General features: G+C 42.5%; 1 protein-coding gene across 21 annotated transcripts in view; it reads left to right on the forward strand.

Moving 5' to 3' along the window:
- Positions 1-15670, forward strand: part of LOC131691078 (metabotropic glutamate receptor 8) — a 1433400-nt gene that overhangs the window by 283653 nt on the left and 1134077 nt on the right. The window lies entirely within an intron of this gene.

Genomic DNA, 15670 nt, shown 5'->3' on the forward strand with positions numbered 1-15670 from the left:
CATAAACTAACCGGTTCCATGTAATTTTACGGTGCGTTTTCCAGATTGCAATCTTCTTAACAATCTTTTTTTCAATAGTTTTTTACAAATCTCGTACATTCAGTGCATTTTTGTACAAGTAAATTCCATCGTGAATACAACCGGTGGGAGCTTCATGAGATCGATTGAATAGCGGTCTTCAGTAGGCTGATTTGTTCACATCTAGCTGCGTCAGGAACACCCGGTTCTCTTTTTGAATATTTCCCTAGACGTTGTCCTGATTGACAAAGTAGTAAATTCTACTTAAAGGACAGTACGTATCGGAGCTGGAGTATTTTTTACCGCTGGTTGGATCTACAAATTAGAAATCGTTGTTCTCTCGTATAATGACAAAAGTACTATCGCCTGTTAGGAGACTTTGTCCTCAGATAAGATACACATCGTACTCCAAAAAGATGTAAAACAAGGTAATAAAACACCTTAATCCTTCGGCGAAGCTTGGCTTCATAAATATTGTCTATCTTTGGAACCGATTAAAAATTACTCAGTTAGTGGACCGAATTCCGCCAATTTGTGAACATGCGTCCATGTTGTAGTGAATAGGAATTGGCGAAACATATCGCCTATATATCATTAGCTCCACGTTTTCATCGATCACAAAGGGAACGTTGATCGGACCAAGCAGCCTTGTAACGCAGACCCTTTCGCCACTGATAAACATTGCTAGCGGTAGCATCCCCTCCTGGGAAACTCGCTGCGGTACTCCTCTCCTCACAGATAAATACGCACCAGTCTGCTGCAACACCACACACTCCAGCCCGTTGGTGCCGAACTTGGGAGTCTCCACATTCGGTACCAGGATTATAAACAAGGAGATGTAAGTTAACTCTCGCATATACTGCCCATAACAGCATAAGAGTCCCATGTTGAAAAACAGCAAGCCGAGAAAAACGCTGTTCAAGATTTCCCATCCATTGAGCCAAATGGATGGGACAACCATGTTTTGGTATTTTTTTTGATATTTTCTAAACAAACCCGGTAATCTTATTTGTGCAGTGTGATTCAGTGGTGATACAGAATACAATCCAACGGATAACTCATTTTCGACAAAAATCCACATGGGACTCTTTTGCGTTTATGGGCAGTATACGGCAGATTAGATCCGGTTAGCATAGAGGCGAAGACTACATATTAAGAAGACTGATATCTCTTTCCTTCCCCCATACAAACGAGAAGCGACAGAGGTTACAGCACCTCTATTGTCTGCAGGTAGGAAGCTTAATGTAAAAGTGTATATGTGTGTGTGCATCACTATGGGAAGTACCCGCAAGTGGCGTTGCTGTTACTGTCTCCAGATTCTGGACAGAGTTAGCAGTCTTCTTGATATGCAGTCTTCGATAGAGGTGTATTCAGATGATTTGTCGTTGCTGCTCGTATATCCGACCAGAAGCAGTGGGGTTTTGATTTCGAATGTTCTCTCAATCTAGGCGGACAGATACATGTACATATACACGTGAGAAATTGAGCAGCTATCAGTAGGTCTGTTCCAGGAGAAACTGGAAGTACTCCGGAGAAAATCGTTCCTTTACTCTCTTCTTCTGGTAGCAAACCGGAGTAAAAAGGAGCAAGAATTTTTTGCTCCTGTTTACTCCGGAGTTATTTCCTTGTACTGGAACAAAGCTAGTGTGAGTATATTTTGATTTGATGTGCACTTGCTCTATTGGGTTATACCGTTAATCAACATACAGAACTTGCTCGACGAGAGGTTGCTATTTATTCGTCCAGCTGAAGAAACATGATTATCATCTGATCGCATGGGAATTCCGATCGAGTCCGTACCCAAGATTTCATCGATTATCTTTATGTTGTGGGGAACTTCAATCTCCCGCTCGATTTGCGGTATGAACTTTATATTCTTATATTTCAGATTGTTATGGAATCTTTGGCATAACATGTTCAACCGTTCATTGGCGTTAATTTCTTCCCTCAAACAAAATGCTAAAACATCTTCGTTGAACAAGAAATGATCGTCCTTTTCCGGGAGGCCTTTCTCATCATCCGTAGTATTACCGACGTTTCGTTTTTCCAATGCTTTCACTAATTCTTCTACGTCGGAATCGTTGGGTTCGTCGAACTATTTTTCGATCAGCTCTTTGGAAAGATGAGTCCGCTTTGGAATATTTTTTATTCTCGAAGGACTTGAAGCACTGGATTATAGTAAATAGCTCCAACCACCCTACTTTCAATTCAATTCTACCGCTCCAGTATTTATTCGATTTACCTGGCTTTCATACGGTATGTAATCTTCGTTTTCAAATAGCTTTGTTGGACTTGGTAATGGTATAGAAGCGTCCATCAGTTTGGTTTTGAAATTTAGGCGATTTTTTCGTATAACTATTTTCATTTTTTTCGGAATTCTGGTCAACTTATGTAAAGTTGAGATGCGCCAAATGACAATAGTTGATTAGTCTGCGCCATCTTGAATATCTGGCGAACACCCAGCGACTGTGACACAATGCTCGCACGCAGCGATTGTTCAAAAATCGCTGCAATTTCGCAACAGCCGACGCGAAAAGTTCGCGTCAGTATGGGAGCGCACATCTGTCGCCATGAGCAGAGTTGCTAGCGACAAATCGCTTCGCGAAATTTTCGCAGTCGCTGCGACAAAATCGCGTCAGTGTGGGGGAACCTTAAAACGCGGCGAATGACTGTTTCAAACTGAAATGGGTGTTTTTCGAAAGCATGTATTTGGTTTAGTTCAACAAATACTTCTGCTTGCATTTTAAATAGAAACATTGTTGAATCAAAATAAAATTTGTTATATCTAACTGATCCCTTTGTTAAAAACCAACAGAATCTTTGTTTTATTTCAATTAAATTTGAGTTGTTCTCTCCTTTGGTTAATACAAAAGATTTGTTTTTGTTTCTTCGAACTTGTTTGTTCGGTTAAATTTATCATGATTTTGTTGTCTCAAACGAAATATTAGTTGAAACTACTGAAAAGCCAACAAATGAATTTGTTGATAATTTCAACCAACAGTATTGATTGAATCAAACCTGACTCTTGTTTGTCACTATATCAAACGGGAAAATTGTTATTTGAAACCAAAATTTGTTTATTTTTGCTAATTTTTTTCTGCGTGATGTATGCTGCGATTCACAGAGGAGTAGGGTAGAAGTATCATTCTTCGCCCCCTCCCTAATTTTCGCCCCCCTTGCAGAACAATTATAAATAATTCTATCTGCTTTACGATCTGGAACTCCGCTTTCGACTATTACTGAAAAACAAACTAAGTCGAATAAAATGTGAAAACTGCCCTATTTTCAACAAAAATATTTCATAACGTATTTTTAGTCGTAAATAAAGTAGTACCTGTAGAGCACTTATTTTCTTGAAAACTAAAAATGGTGACAATTTTTTATCGCGGGGAAAGTTATATAAATTTTGTGAGTAAGCGTTAGAATATTCAATAGTAATGTTTTTAAGCATTGCAGGAATACATGTCAACGCACATCCGCGATTATTACCTTTCTTTAATTAAGTTTGAACAATTTTAAAAAGTGGCGAAAATTAACGCAAGATGAAACTCAATTCTAATCTTCGCCCCTGGCGAAATCCCATATAGCGTTCTTTTCTTCGTATAGGTTTCTATCTTCGCCCCGTTCCACAGTGGTCACAAAGTAGACTATTGATTTTAGTTATGTGAAGTCTTTGAGGAAATTTCTTGAAATAAAACGCTCTTTCTTTCAATCACATCGGATCGTTGACTAATAGTTAGTTACGAAATTTATTTTCTTCAATAATTCAGATAGAAAAATACTCACTTCAATTAAGTTGTAGAGAAACTTACCAGGAAGATTTCTTTCGGAAGCTCTTGGTTTTCGAGATACAGGGCGTTGGTTGTGAAAGGCCCCTCAAAAACAGTTTTTTCACCATAACTTCTATTATGGAGCTTCAAGCGATTTCTGATGTTCTCGAAAGTAATATAGACGGCTGAAATAGACAATATTCTAAAATACCATAACCTGTTTTCGCTTCGCTTTTCGCTATTTACAGAGCTATTCACTCTTTCTAAGGTCAATATCTCTAAACCGAGTAAAAACGGATAAACTGCTTGGTAACCTTTTTATATACCGGAAAAAATAAGAGCGTCACAAGACTGCTCTCTGCCTATTCAGTTGCAGGGAAGATAATCAGATTCTGCAATCTATCTTTGAATCCAGCGCAGTTGTTTTCGATTTCTTAAATATGTTATTAACAATTCAATTAAACTATATCAATTATAATTAGAAAACCTTTTACAAACGTAATGTTTGATGTTTTACGAATGTATATTTATGATATGCGGATTCTAAACAGCACCGAGCAGGTTTCTAGGCTTTCTCTGTAAGGAAGACAAAACCTATCAAAATACAACCTCTCCATTCATTTTTTTAATAGTTTATAGAGAAACAAGCCAAAAATTAATTCGTTTGTAAAGCCTTAATGAAAACAAATACAACGGAGTTTCTGTCTGTGATTAAGGGGTTTTACATATTGAGGTGCAGGACAAAAGGGAAAAATTTGAAATTTTATGAAGGTATGTAGCCTTATTTATATCAAATACTTATCATACGTCTAGCGTAGTACAATGTCTATTTTGCAAAACCCACTTGTGAACATGAATAAATATTAATAGGGTGGGTGCTCCTATAGTTGAGGTGCACCAATAGTTTCAGTAGTGGGTTATACGTCTAACTAAGGTACCAATCATCAACAAATATTTTTTTATCGATTCATCGCACTAAAATTATGCAACAATAAAACTGGTATCCTTGAAATTTGATAAAAAAAACTTTTAAAAAGTTGATGTTATCTTCCTTGCACCTATAGTTGACATAGTGTACCTATAGTTGCAAGTCCCATAAGAAATCAATGGGATTTGCAACAATAGGACCAGAAATTAGCGATTGCTCCACTATTGGTACATGTGTTCCTATAGTGGTACAAGCGGTTTTGAATACATAAATTGGTTATTAAACAATCTTTATATTTTTCCTATGAAGTAGGGATTGAAGGCTTTCGTTTAATGTTTAAACATTGCCCATAGGTCTATTCATCGATTTTTAGCCAAAGTTTTCCTTGAGTATGCGACTATTGGTACATCCACCCTAATTGTCGAAGTTATAACCATTTTCACAAAAGCGCGTTTTGTCTAAGAGACATCCGTTGAAAACATTTTCGGCAAACATGATTTCGAGATAATCACGTGGAAAGTTTCTAGTATATACCCGAGACCTCATTAGGGAATAATGAAATACGCTATAATGTTGGTTCTACTACTTGGATATTTATAATAATTTGGAAAAACATTCTTAAGAACTTATACTGCCACTCTACGTATAATTGTCTCATGTGTATTGGGTATTCCATTGCACATGGAGTAGTTTTGCGTATAACGAAAAGAAAGACTAAAGAATAGTTATTGTTTCGTATCTACAAATATATCCTTTTAATTTAAGTAAGCATCTGTAGTCATTTTGGGCATATTCGAAATATTTGAAAGAAATTGAAATTGTTGCTCCAAGTCAACTACCAAAAAATATATCTGTTTCATTCATGATTTACACAAAGAATATCAGTTGATAATTCCAAAATGATTTTTAAAAGATATGCTTGACATATTAATTTATGTATCCATTGCATCTGCTGCAAAACCGGAGGCAAATAAATTTTTAATCCTGTGCAGTTACGAAAATATAGTGAGAAGCCTTGGGTGTCTTGATTTTTCTAGCATTTAGAGTATTTTTCTAGTAATGCTATTTAGTTAACGAATGGTTTGTTCGTTTTTGCTATTCTCGTTCGTTGGCGCGTACATCGCCTTCCTTGTTCGCGCGAAGTATCGAGAACACTCTTATGGCGTTTTCGTGTTTTCTTGGTGCTACACCGGTGCAGTGCAAAGAAAGAGATAGACTGATTACACCCAAGTTTGAATGAGTGTAACACCGACTACACCGGTGTAGTGCACTGTCCAAAATGAATATGCCATTAGTAGTCCATCCACACTCGCGTGTGCTCTTCAACGCATTTCTCGCTTGCGAGATAACAAAGCACACGAGACTTTGCGAGAAAAGCTTCCTGGATATGCCCTACATACTAGATGAAAGCTTGGGTTTCTTGCGAGGATTCCCGCTCGAGATTTTGCTTCACCCAGTCGCGAACGATGAAGAGCGCTAGGCATACTCTGCACATGACCGCAAATCAGTCCCATAAAGATAGGAAATCCCATAGAAGACGGGACAAATATGCGATCATGGGCAGTGCTATTCGTACACGCTCGCGAACGAACGAACTTGGAGTGCTTCTCGCTCGTTTCGCAACACAACACAACATAACAAGACTATAAATACAAGAGCTTGTAAGTTAACGTATTATTTGTTTGATAGTTAGTTTTTGAAAATATAATCTGGATTTGTCTAATCTTTTCTCTATTACCAATTCTGTGATATTGTAGCATGATAGAAGACGTGAAATTGTGCGTGGGCGCACGAGGGGCGAAGAATAGAGCAAGAGGGGGGCGAAGATTAAATTTAGGGGGACGAAAATTGAAACTCATCTCGATTTAGAATATTGTTATTTTTTCGTTAATTTAATGTTTTGAATCACTTTTATTCAGGATTATTGGATACTATATGATACGTGATGAGAATGATAAAATAAAATTAGTTAGAGCAATTCAAAATTGTTGAAATTTAATGTTTTTCTGCAAACAAATGTTTTAGGGGGGCGAATTATAGTACATTTACCCTATTTGAGCCAAAAAGCTGGCGAAAAGCGAAAACTCCAAACTCGTGCAATAGCTTCTAATCCAACATGAATGGTTTCCTGGATAGATATTACACAATTTGGAAGCTTTGTTTGATTTATTTATTTCATTTACAACCAGCATGATCCGTCAGAAATAGAATAAAATAAAAGCAAAGAATTATCGTCAAAAAGTCGATATTTTATTTCATGTATCTAAGAACCAGTATTATTTATCGGCTAATCGTAAAGTATCTGCTAAATCCATTGGTATGTATATTCGAAAATCGAAATTAACCACATAGTTCAATGAATATGCCACTTATAATCGAGCTGAATATATTATACAACATTTCCCAAATAATTTGGTATTATAAAGTGATATATACTTATGTTCTCACCATTTCTCACCTCAAATTTTAATAACATTTGATAAATCAGTGTCTCAGTAAGTGAATCAAAAGTAATATTGCTGCCGATTTCTGCCATTTTGTGTTTAATAGGCATTTTATAAAACGACGTCTTATTCAGTTTCATACCATTTATTTACGCGATTTTAGAATTGACTGCTTTTTCAATTTATTTAATCAATTAGTCTACTTTCAGAGAATATCTGTGCAAAATTTGAGCAGTTTTTTTCCAAATATTGTAAGAGATACAGCGTTTTGACCGAAATAGACGGCACACGAATCACGCGCAGGAAATCGTCTCCTTTGCTCGGAACGACGCTTCCGAATCATTCGGGTACTGTTACATAAAGTTACAACCGCACGTTAAGATGCATACAAACATAATTACAATACAATACCATATGAAAACTACTTAGCACATCTTATGACACTGGTTTCCATTCATTGACTTATCTTTTTTCGTGTAACAAATTATATTAATGCTTTTGGCCGGCTTTTTGATACGAATACTCTTCTGTGCGATCTGCCAAAACTAGATCAAGTCGATGAGAACATTTCAAATGGGCCAATAAACAAAACGTAAACAATTCCGGTTAATACTTACTTCAAATGGACACTAACAACGCTTTATACACACCTTAAATAAGCCGATTCTGAAACCTGACTGTTGGCGAAAAAATAGATTATCGAAAAGGCACATTAGCAAAATAACTTGTTTTGTTTATGTTCCCTTTCACTTCCCCTCAAAAATTAACGGTTCATATACACCAAACAACAAAACGGAAAAAAGTGTTTATGGGTATTATGAAAAAGACTATAGTTGAAAAGGGCACAAAAACTTCCCAACACCGAGAAAGGGATCAAAATAAACGTCACATAATCATTCGCTATAAACAAAAGGGTTCACCCGCATGCACTATAAGCTAACGTCTCGCCGAAAATGGATTATGGGAGAGGGCACAAAATCATGCGATGTTTCAAAAGGGACCAAAACATTTATCTGCAAAAATCGTTCATAATACAATTTTTTTAATAAATCTTGTATATTATTTAGAAAAAAGCGTTAATTTAACACAGCATTGAGTTGTTTGGTCCTTAAATCAAGCTCCTGTTCATAAATGGGAATATAACGTACGAGGTAATTTTTCAGACGCCATTTTCTCAACATGAGCATATTGTATATATGAAATGTTGACGTCGAAGTACTTCACAAGGCAACCCAGTAAAGTTCAGCCGGAATTGAACTGGAATTCTGGCTGGTTCCAGTTCGTATTCCGGCTCCAGTGACACAACCGATTCCAACTAGAATAGGTTGTGTTACTGGAGCCGGAATACGAACTGGAGCCAGCCAGAATTCCGGTTCATTTCCGGCTGACCTTAACTGGGTATGATGATGATGGTAAGACAGCCCAGTTAAGCTCATCCGGAAATGAACCGGAATTCTGGCTGGTTCCAGCTCGCATTCCGGCTCCAGTGACACAACCGATTCTAACTAGAACTATACTGGGAGTAAATAACAACAAAAAAACAGCGACACGGACTTATAGAGTTCTATGCAAATCATTTTACTCACACTACTTGGGGGTTTGTTTTCCTCCAGTTGTCATATGTAAAACTTATAAGTAGGGGTTTGCCCACTACTCGGGTTCTTAATTGCCCGGCGGACCCTTGCTTTCAGGGCGGCCTAGGTGCTCCTACCGGAATTTCGGATTTTCGTATAATAACAAACAAAAAAGAGCAAAAAACAAATAAACTAAATTTACCGACTTTTATTCTCCTCTGTGCTGCACTCTGCCGGTGAAACTAATCAGCTACTTTCGGCGATGGCGGAAGGCGAAGGTTTATCCGACCGGCCGGGACTCCGACGGCCGTGTTCTCCCGCAGGTACCATTGGCTGCTATCGCAGCGGTCCTTTACAATTAGCCAGGGAGGTGAGCAAGACTCTTTTGTTGGAACCTCCCTAGCGACGGGGCGATTAATCGCCGGGTCCACTCACTCCCCGTGAATGGCCCAGGTAGATACCGCAGTAAACTACCTCAGGTGGATCCGTTGTCCCACCTGCTTCGCCCTCCTTGGCGATTAACTGTGGAGGAGAGCTATGCTCGTTCGGCTGATCCTCCATAGTGAGGGCGGCGTGGTGTCACTGGGTCCTTGGTAATTAGCCGGGGAAGCGAGTGGCTCCTTTGCGTTTAGCTTCTGATATCCGGCGAACCAACACCACAAAACACTATGGTAACCGAACCACGACCGACACTTTTCGACGGGATTACTTCCGTCGCACGCGCGCACTGAAACGTTTTCTAGTGGCGGAAAACTCCCGAGAAAAAACTTCTAAATGGACGTCCGTTCTACGCCGTGGTTCGTCACTTTCTAACTCGATGGCCGCCTTCCGCACTCGACTATCACAAACCGCCTTGTCGCACAGCTGTCATCGGTGAGCAGCATAACCAACGCACACTTATTTTTGCAGGAGGAGAGCGGTAGCCTACCTAAGCCCTATGTTACTAATTCACAAACGCAAAACAAAAATTATCTAACCTATCTGTACGAATAAAACCGTTCACCAACGCGAAAATGAACAAAAATTTACAACTAAATGTGAACGGTACCGAACAGCGGTGAGCATAATTTTACGTGAACAATACACTCTACGGAGTGTATACGCAAAAAAAGGGTATATTTCCACCCAGTGCCAAATTGTTACCCTGATGGGTTACAATCTCGCCCACACCGGGTGGAAAAAAATTGGCAACAATTTTTTTCTAACCTAACACCGATACAATAATAATGAACGAAATGAAAAAATAAATAAATAAACAAAGAAAAACTAACTACACCTAATCATTTCTTCCGCAATATATAAATTTTCATCTCAAAAACTAATCGACCGGATGTCCTAACCGGTGAACTGTTTGTCTGTGTTGGGTCTGATAATACTGACAGCATACGCGAAGCGAGAGGTTGTCAGCCATTGTCATTATTCGGTTATGGGTTGAACCCTAAATCCAATCCGAAAACAAAATCAGTAACAACTCGATATTCCCAAAATTCTGCAAGTGGCATTGACAATTTTCAATGTTTCAACTTGCAGGGGAACGGTTGTCGGCATTATATTGTTCTTTTCATCAACTGTCCAGCAATGTCTTACGTGTCCTTACGATACCAGTACTACACACTTGTGTTGGGGATTCAATCTAAATACATTCATACAATCCCATTCATTCATCCTCAATCACTGGCCTGCTCGATCATTCACATTCCGATAAGCACTTCGAATTAACCCCAAAACAATTTTATCTTATCATTCACACATGCATTCATTCACTCTGTTCGATTCCACACTCATACATTCACTCATACAATACCGCTTAACATGTCATCATTTCTCCCACTCGCAGACATTCCGGACAAAATGTTTGTATATTCGTCCCTTTTCGCCTCAAAACGCTTCGTACATGGCAAAAGAAACGTTTGAGAGGGACCAAAGAATGTCTTTCGCATAATTTAAACAGATCAAAATGATTCCCGCTGGACTCAAGCGAACCACCCCAGGCTTAACCACAAACCCAAAATTATGCGAAATAAAATTTTATTAGTCGATTCGAGATCGAAGATGCGTGGCGCTTTTTAACCCACATCCCTCTAACACTCACACCACTCTGATTCGAATCGGGTTACACCTGCATGATGTAGAGCCTTGGTGCGAACATCGGGGAAAATGTCAAAATCGATGATCCATTCGATATGATGAATGAATCATCAAAATTGTAAATAAACAAAACAGTTCGCAAAACCGGCGTTCGCAAATTGTTTTATTATATCGCGGTTTTTTTTATTCCGTTTACGGTCGGTCCCGGAGTAGTGGAACCACTCACGCGATCGAAGTGTCCTCGGCGCAGAGGGGAAAGGTACTTTTTATATAAGTTCTGGTGCCCCAAACAAGAGGAAATTACATAGTTTAGTGCACCCTCAGGTGCGAGTGTTCCCTTTTGTAAAAGGGTTTGAAATGTTCATGTTGCCGAACACGACAGAAAGTGTAATTGATGCGTTCGGGGACCATGGCGTAAGATTTGTGTGGTTATTTAAGTGGGTAAATCTATCCTTCCGTGGCCATGACGGGTCCCCGACCATACATTAAGTGAGATAATTTGATTACGCCGCTGCGCGAGCGGCGCGCCGAAAAAAGTATGGAAAGTGTGTTTCAAAAATCTTTCCTGCGGCAGTTTCGGTCTTCCAGAATAAAGTAGAGAAGACGGAGAAACTTATTTTGGTTTTATTCGGACCAAAGTCCGTGGTGTTGCCGTCGGGAACTGACGACAGCTTTTGGAAAACTCCCAAGTGAATAATCCATATAAAAGCATACCGTCAGTCCACAGACGGCACGGAAAAGATTTTTTTTATGCTGGTTTGAGGAGATTTGCTGGCCAAACTCCGAGATTTTTACCTGCTAAATCCTCCAGCTCGTAGGAGGATACACCCCTTTTGGTGATAATTTTTGCCGGTAAGTATTGTGGTCCAAGTTTAGCATTGTAAGACTCGAGTGCATTCGACAACTTCATGTTTCGACGGTACACCATTTGTCCCTCGTTGAATGGCGTGGCATATTTTCGATGGCGCAAGTTGTACTGATGTCGAATGCCCTCGCTAGCCTTTGCCAAATTCTTGACCACAATCTCCCTGATTTGGCACAATGGTTAAGATTTAGCTGTGTGACGTTCACGGCTTCTTCTTATTTACCTCACCGAAGGGACACGAAGGTCCGCCCATAGCATGTTTATGGGCTTGCTTCTTAGCGGTGCAGATAAGGCACTTGTGTGCCTTAGTGCAACCCCGTCATTTCCGCCCCTAGCGACCTGACTTGGGCGCCTTCACCAAGGACCTCTTGGGACAAGGCCTTGTATACCGCACTAGATTGTGCGCCTCGCTTCAGCACCAGAAGCATTTCTCCCGTGTTGTTGCGTCTCACGCTACGCACATCTTGCCTTCATCGACTTTAGGACGTCGGCGTATTTGTCCTTGTCGGTTTTCAACCACAAGGCCTCGCCTCTGTCCTTGGCTGTCTTCGCGGGCCGCGGTACCTCCAGTGTCGGTGCCTGGTGACCAGCGTCCAGGGGTTAACGCCCCCCTGCCCCGGTCGCGCCGGGTTGCTGGTACCAACGCTCTGCTCAGCGAGGTCACTCTCGCCCTCGCTTACCTCGGCCAGACGGCGTTTGGCCTTAACGGTTGCACGCCGTGTGGTGTCGGTTTTTGCACCCTCGCCTGGCGACTTCCTAGGGCGCTTTGCGTTCGACGCCGTCTTACGATTGCCCTTGCCCTTGCCTTTTCCCTTCGAGGGGAGCTCGGCCGCCGCTTCGAGCGACATGGCTGCTCCATAGAAGGTGAAGGCCACTGTCTGAGTGCCTGTATCGACCTTCTCTCTTCCCTCCCTCTTGGAGGCCACTGTCTGGGTTTCTCTGTCGGACTTCTCCCGACATTCCACCCTCTTGGCATAAGCCTACTGTTTCTGTCTTGCGACACGAACAGTTTTCCGGAGTTCCAGGAGACTCTGCTTTAACTCCTTGCTTATGTTTTGCTTTGCGCTAGTGAACTCGATTATTGAATCGAGCTGCTCCACCACTTTGCGCATCGCGGATAGTGGCCCGTCCAGTGCGTTGGTAGGGCTATTTCCTACCACTTCTGGGGGGTCACTGGTGCTATCAGATGCAGTACTCGTCGCTCCACTACTCTCCCCACGGGGGGGAGACCTCGCCAAACCACCTCTAGCAAAGGGGTTTGGCACCTCCGTTTGTTTACTATAGTTTTTGTTTTTGTTCTCCATATCAGTTCCCACGAGTAGCGCGAGAATAAATGTCCGCCACGCCAGAGCTCCGCATTAGCGTGGTAAGGGACGCTTACTGTGGGGGTTGCCCAGGTACCCCACAGGCTCCGTTAACGATCGAGCATCTTTTTCACCCCCTCGATCACTCATCCCTCGGCACGGGTCGCTTCACGCCTTGGAATTGGGGTTATGACCCATCTTGCTTTAAGTGGTGACCGCGGCCCAGATCATCACAACCATCCTCCTTTGCCAGGGCTTTGGACCTGTAGCTCTGGTTCTCAATAGTTTCATGTACGTATATTATTACAGACATGCTACTATTGAGATCCGTCATTCGCTAGCGGAGTTATCCGACCAGGGTGTTTTTTTTTTTTTTTACAATGGAAAAGACCTTTATGTCCTAGCCCAGTACACGTGCTAACGGTAGGGTCCAATCTACCACACTGGGTGCACTGGGGGCGTGTCGGACTCGAATGGTGACCAGCCATTAATACCGACTAAACTCCATTGGGCTCCGCCATCATTCCTCCCAGGAACTACCTCTCGGTATTACTTCTGGGGGGATGGCTGTACTAAATGTACTCATTCACTCTCACTCACGCGTTCATACATCCTGTATGAGGCTTACTTAGGTGCTCTCTCAATCGCACTTTGATTCACTCTCAAACACTCCCACATGAGGCTGACTTTTGTGCTCACCTTTTACGTTCCATGCGAGGCTGACTTGTGTGCTCACCTTACTCATTCCTTGCTAGGCTTACTTTTGTGCTCGCCCTACCCATCCATGTGAGGCTGACTTGGGTGCTCACCCTATCACCTGATTCACTCTCAATCGTGCCACTCTATTGTACCTTTGTCACTCCCTCTGGCATCCCATGTGGGACATTTTTCTTAGGCCCCACTTCTGACATACCATGCGAGGCTGACTTTTGTGCTCACCTTTTTCATTCCGACCAGGGTGTTTTTTTTTTTTTTTACAATGGAGAAGACCTTTATGTCCTAGCCCAGTACACGTGCTAACGGTAGGGTCCAATCTACCACACGGGGTGCACTGGGGGCGTGTCGGACTCAAATGGTGACCAGCCATTAATACCGACTAAACTCCATTGGGCTCCGCCATCATTCCTCCCAGGAACTACCTCTCGGTATTACTTCTGGGGGGATGGCTGTACTGACTGTACTCATTCACTCTCACTCGCGCGATCATACATCCTGTATGAGGCTTACTTGGGTGCTCTCTCAATCACACTTTGATTCACTCTCAAACACTCCCACATGAGGCTGACTTTTGTGCTCACCTTTTACGTTCCATGCGAGGCTGACTTGTGTGCTCACCTTACTCATTCCTTGCTAGGCTTACTTTTGTGCTCGCCCTACCCATCCATGTGAGGCTGACTTGGGTGCTCACCCTATCACCTGATTCACTCTCAATCGTGCCACTCTATTGTACCTTTGTCACTCCCTCTGGCATCCCATGTGGGACATTTTTCTTAGGCCCCACTTCTGACATACCATGCGAGGCTGACTTTTGTGCTAGCCTCTACCAACCTGTGAGGCTGACTTTTATGCTCACCCTTAACATGCAGTGTGAGACTGACTTGGATGCTCACCCTTTCACTCCTCTGCCACGCCATGAGGCATCGATAGCTTAGTTCCAACATACTACGCTACGACCCTCCCGTCTTGGCATGAGGCAGTCCACTTATACGCCTATACACTCACTCTTCTGTCTTGCTTCGGGGTGGCTGGGTTTACCCCTTACGCGGTTGCCATTCGCTGCGCCAACCTACCTCGGCATGAACAGACCATTCACTCTCTTATTTTGCGCTTGGCCTTTTTCGCTCCAACTAACCAATCACTAGTTAGCCGTGCCCGTCGTCTGTTGCTCGGTTCGCCAGATTACCTGTAGCCTACTGGCAATCTGGATGGTAGCAGCCGAGACTGCGTTCCACTTCTCCACCGTTTGACACATCCGCTGGATAAGGGTATCCGGGGTTGTGTCCCAGCCACAGACGTCAAGCATTGCTCTTCTTTCGACGTCGAACCGATGACATACGAACAGTATGTGTTCGGCAGTTTCGTCTACACCTGGGCAGTCCGGGCAGACTGGGACCTCCGCGTGCCCGAACCTGTGGAGGTACTGACGGAAACAGCCATGGCCTGACAGGAATTGTGTCAGGTGGAAGTGAACTTCCCCATGGGGTCTTCCCACCCAGCTCGATATGCTAGGTATCAGCCGGTGGGTCCACCTACCTTTCGAGGAGTTGTCCCACTCACGCTGCCATCTGGCGACCGAGGTCACCCTGGTGCGCTCGCGGGCTCCCCTATTTCCACGTAGCTCAAAGCACTCCTCATCTTCCCGAATGACCAGCCCGACTGGCATCATGCTCGCTATCACGCAGGATGCATCGTGTGATACCGTGCGGTAGGCAGATATCACTCTGAGGCACATCACGCGGTAGGTGCTCTCCAGTTTCTGTAGGTAACTGGTTACCCTCAGTGCTCTTGACCATGACGGGCCGCCGTACCTGAGGATAGATACGGCAACGCCTGCCAGTAACCTACGTCTACTAGCGCACACCTTTGAGCTATTGGACATCATTCTCGATAGTGCCGCAACAGCAGTCGACGCTCTCTTGCACGTATAGTCGACATGGCTGCCGAAGGTCAGCTTGTCGT

This window comes from Topomyia yanbarensis, chromosome 3 (assembly GCF_030247195.1).
Source record: "Topomyia yanbarensis strain Yona2022 chromosome 3, ASM3024719v1, whole genome shotgun sequence".
Classification (NCBI taxonomy): Eukaryota; Metazoa; Arthropoda; class Insecta; order Diptera; family Culicidae; genus Topomyia; species Topomyia yanbarensis.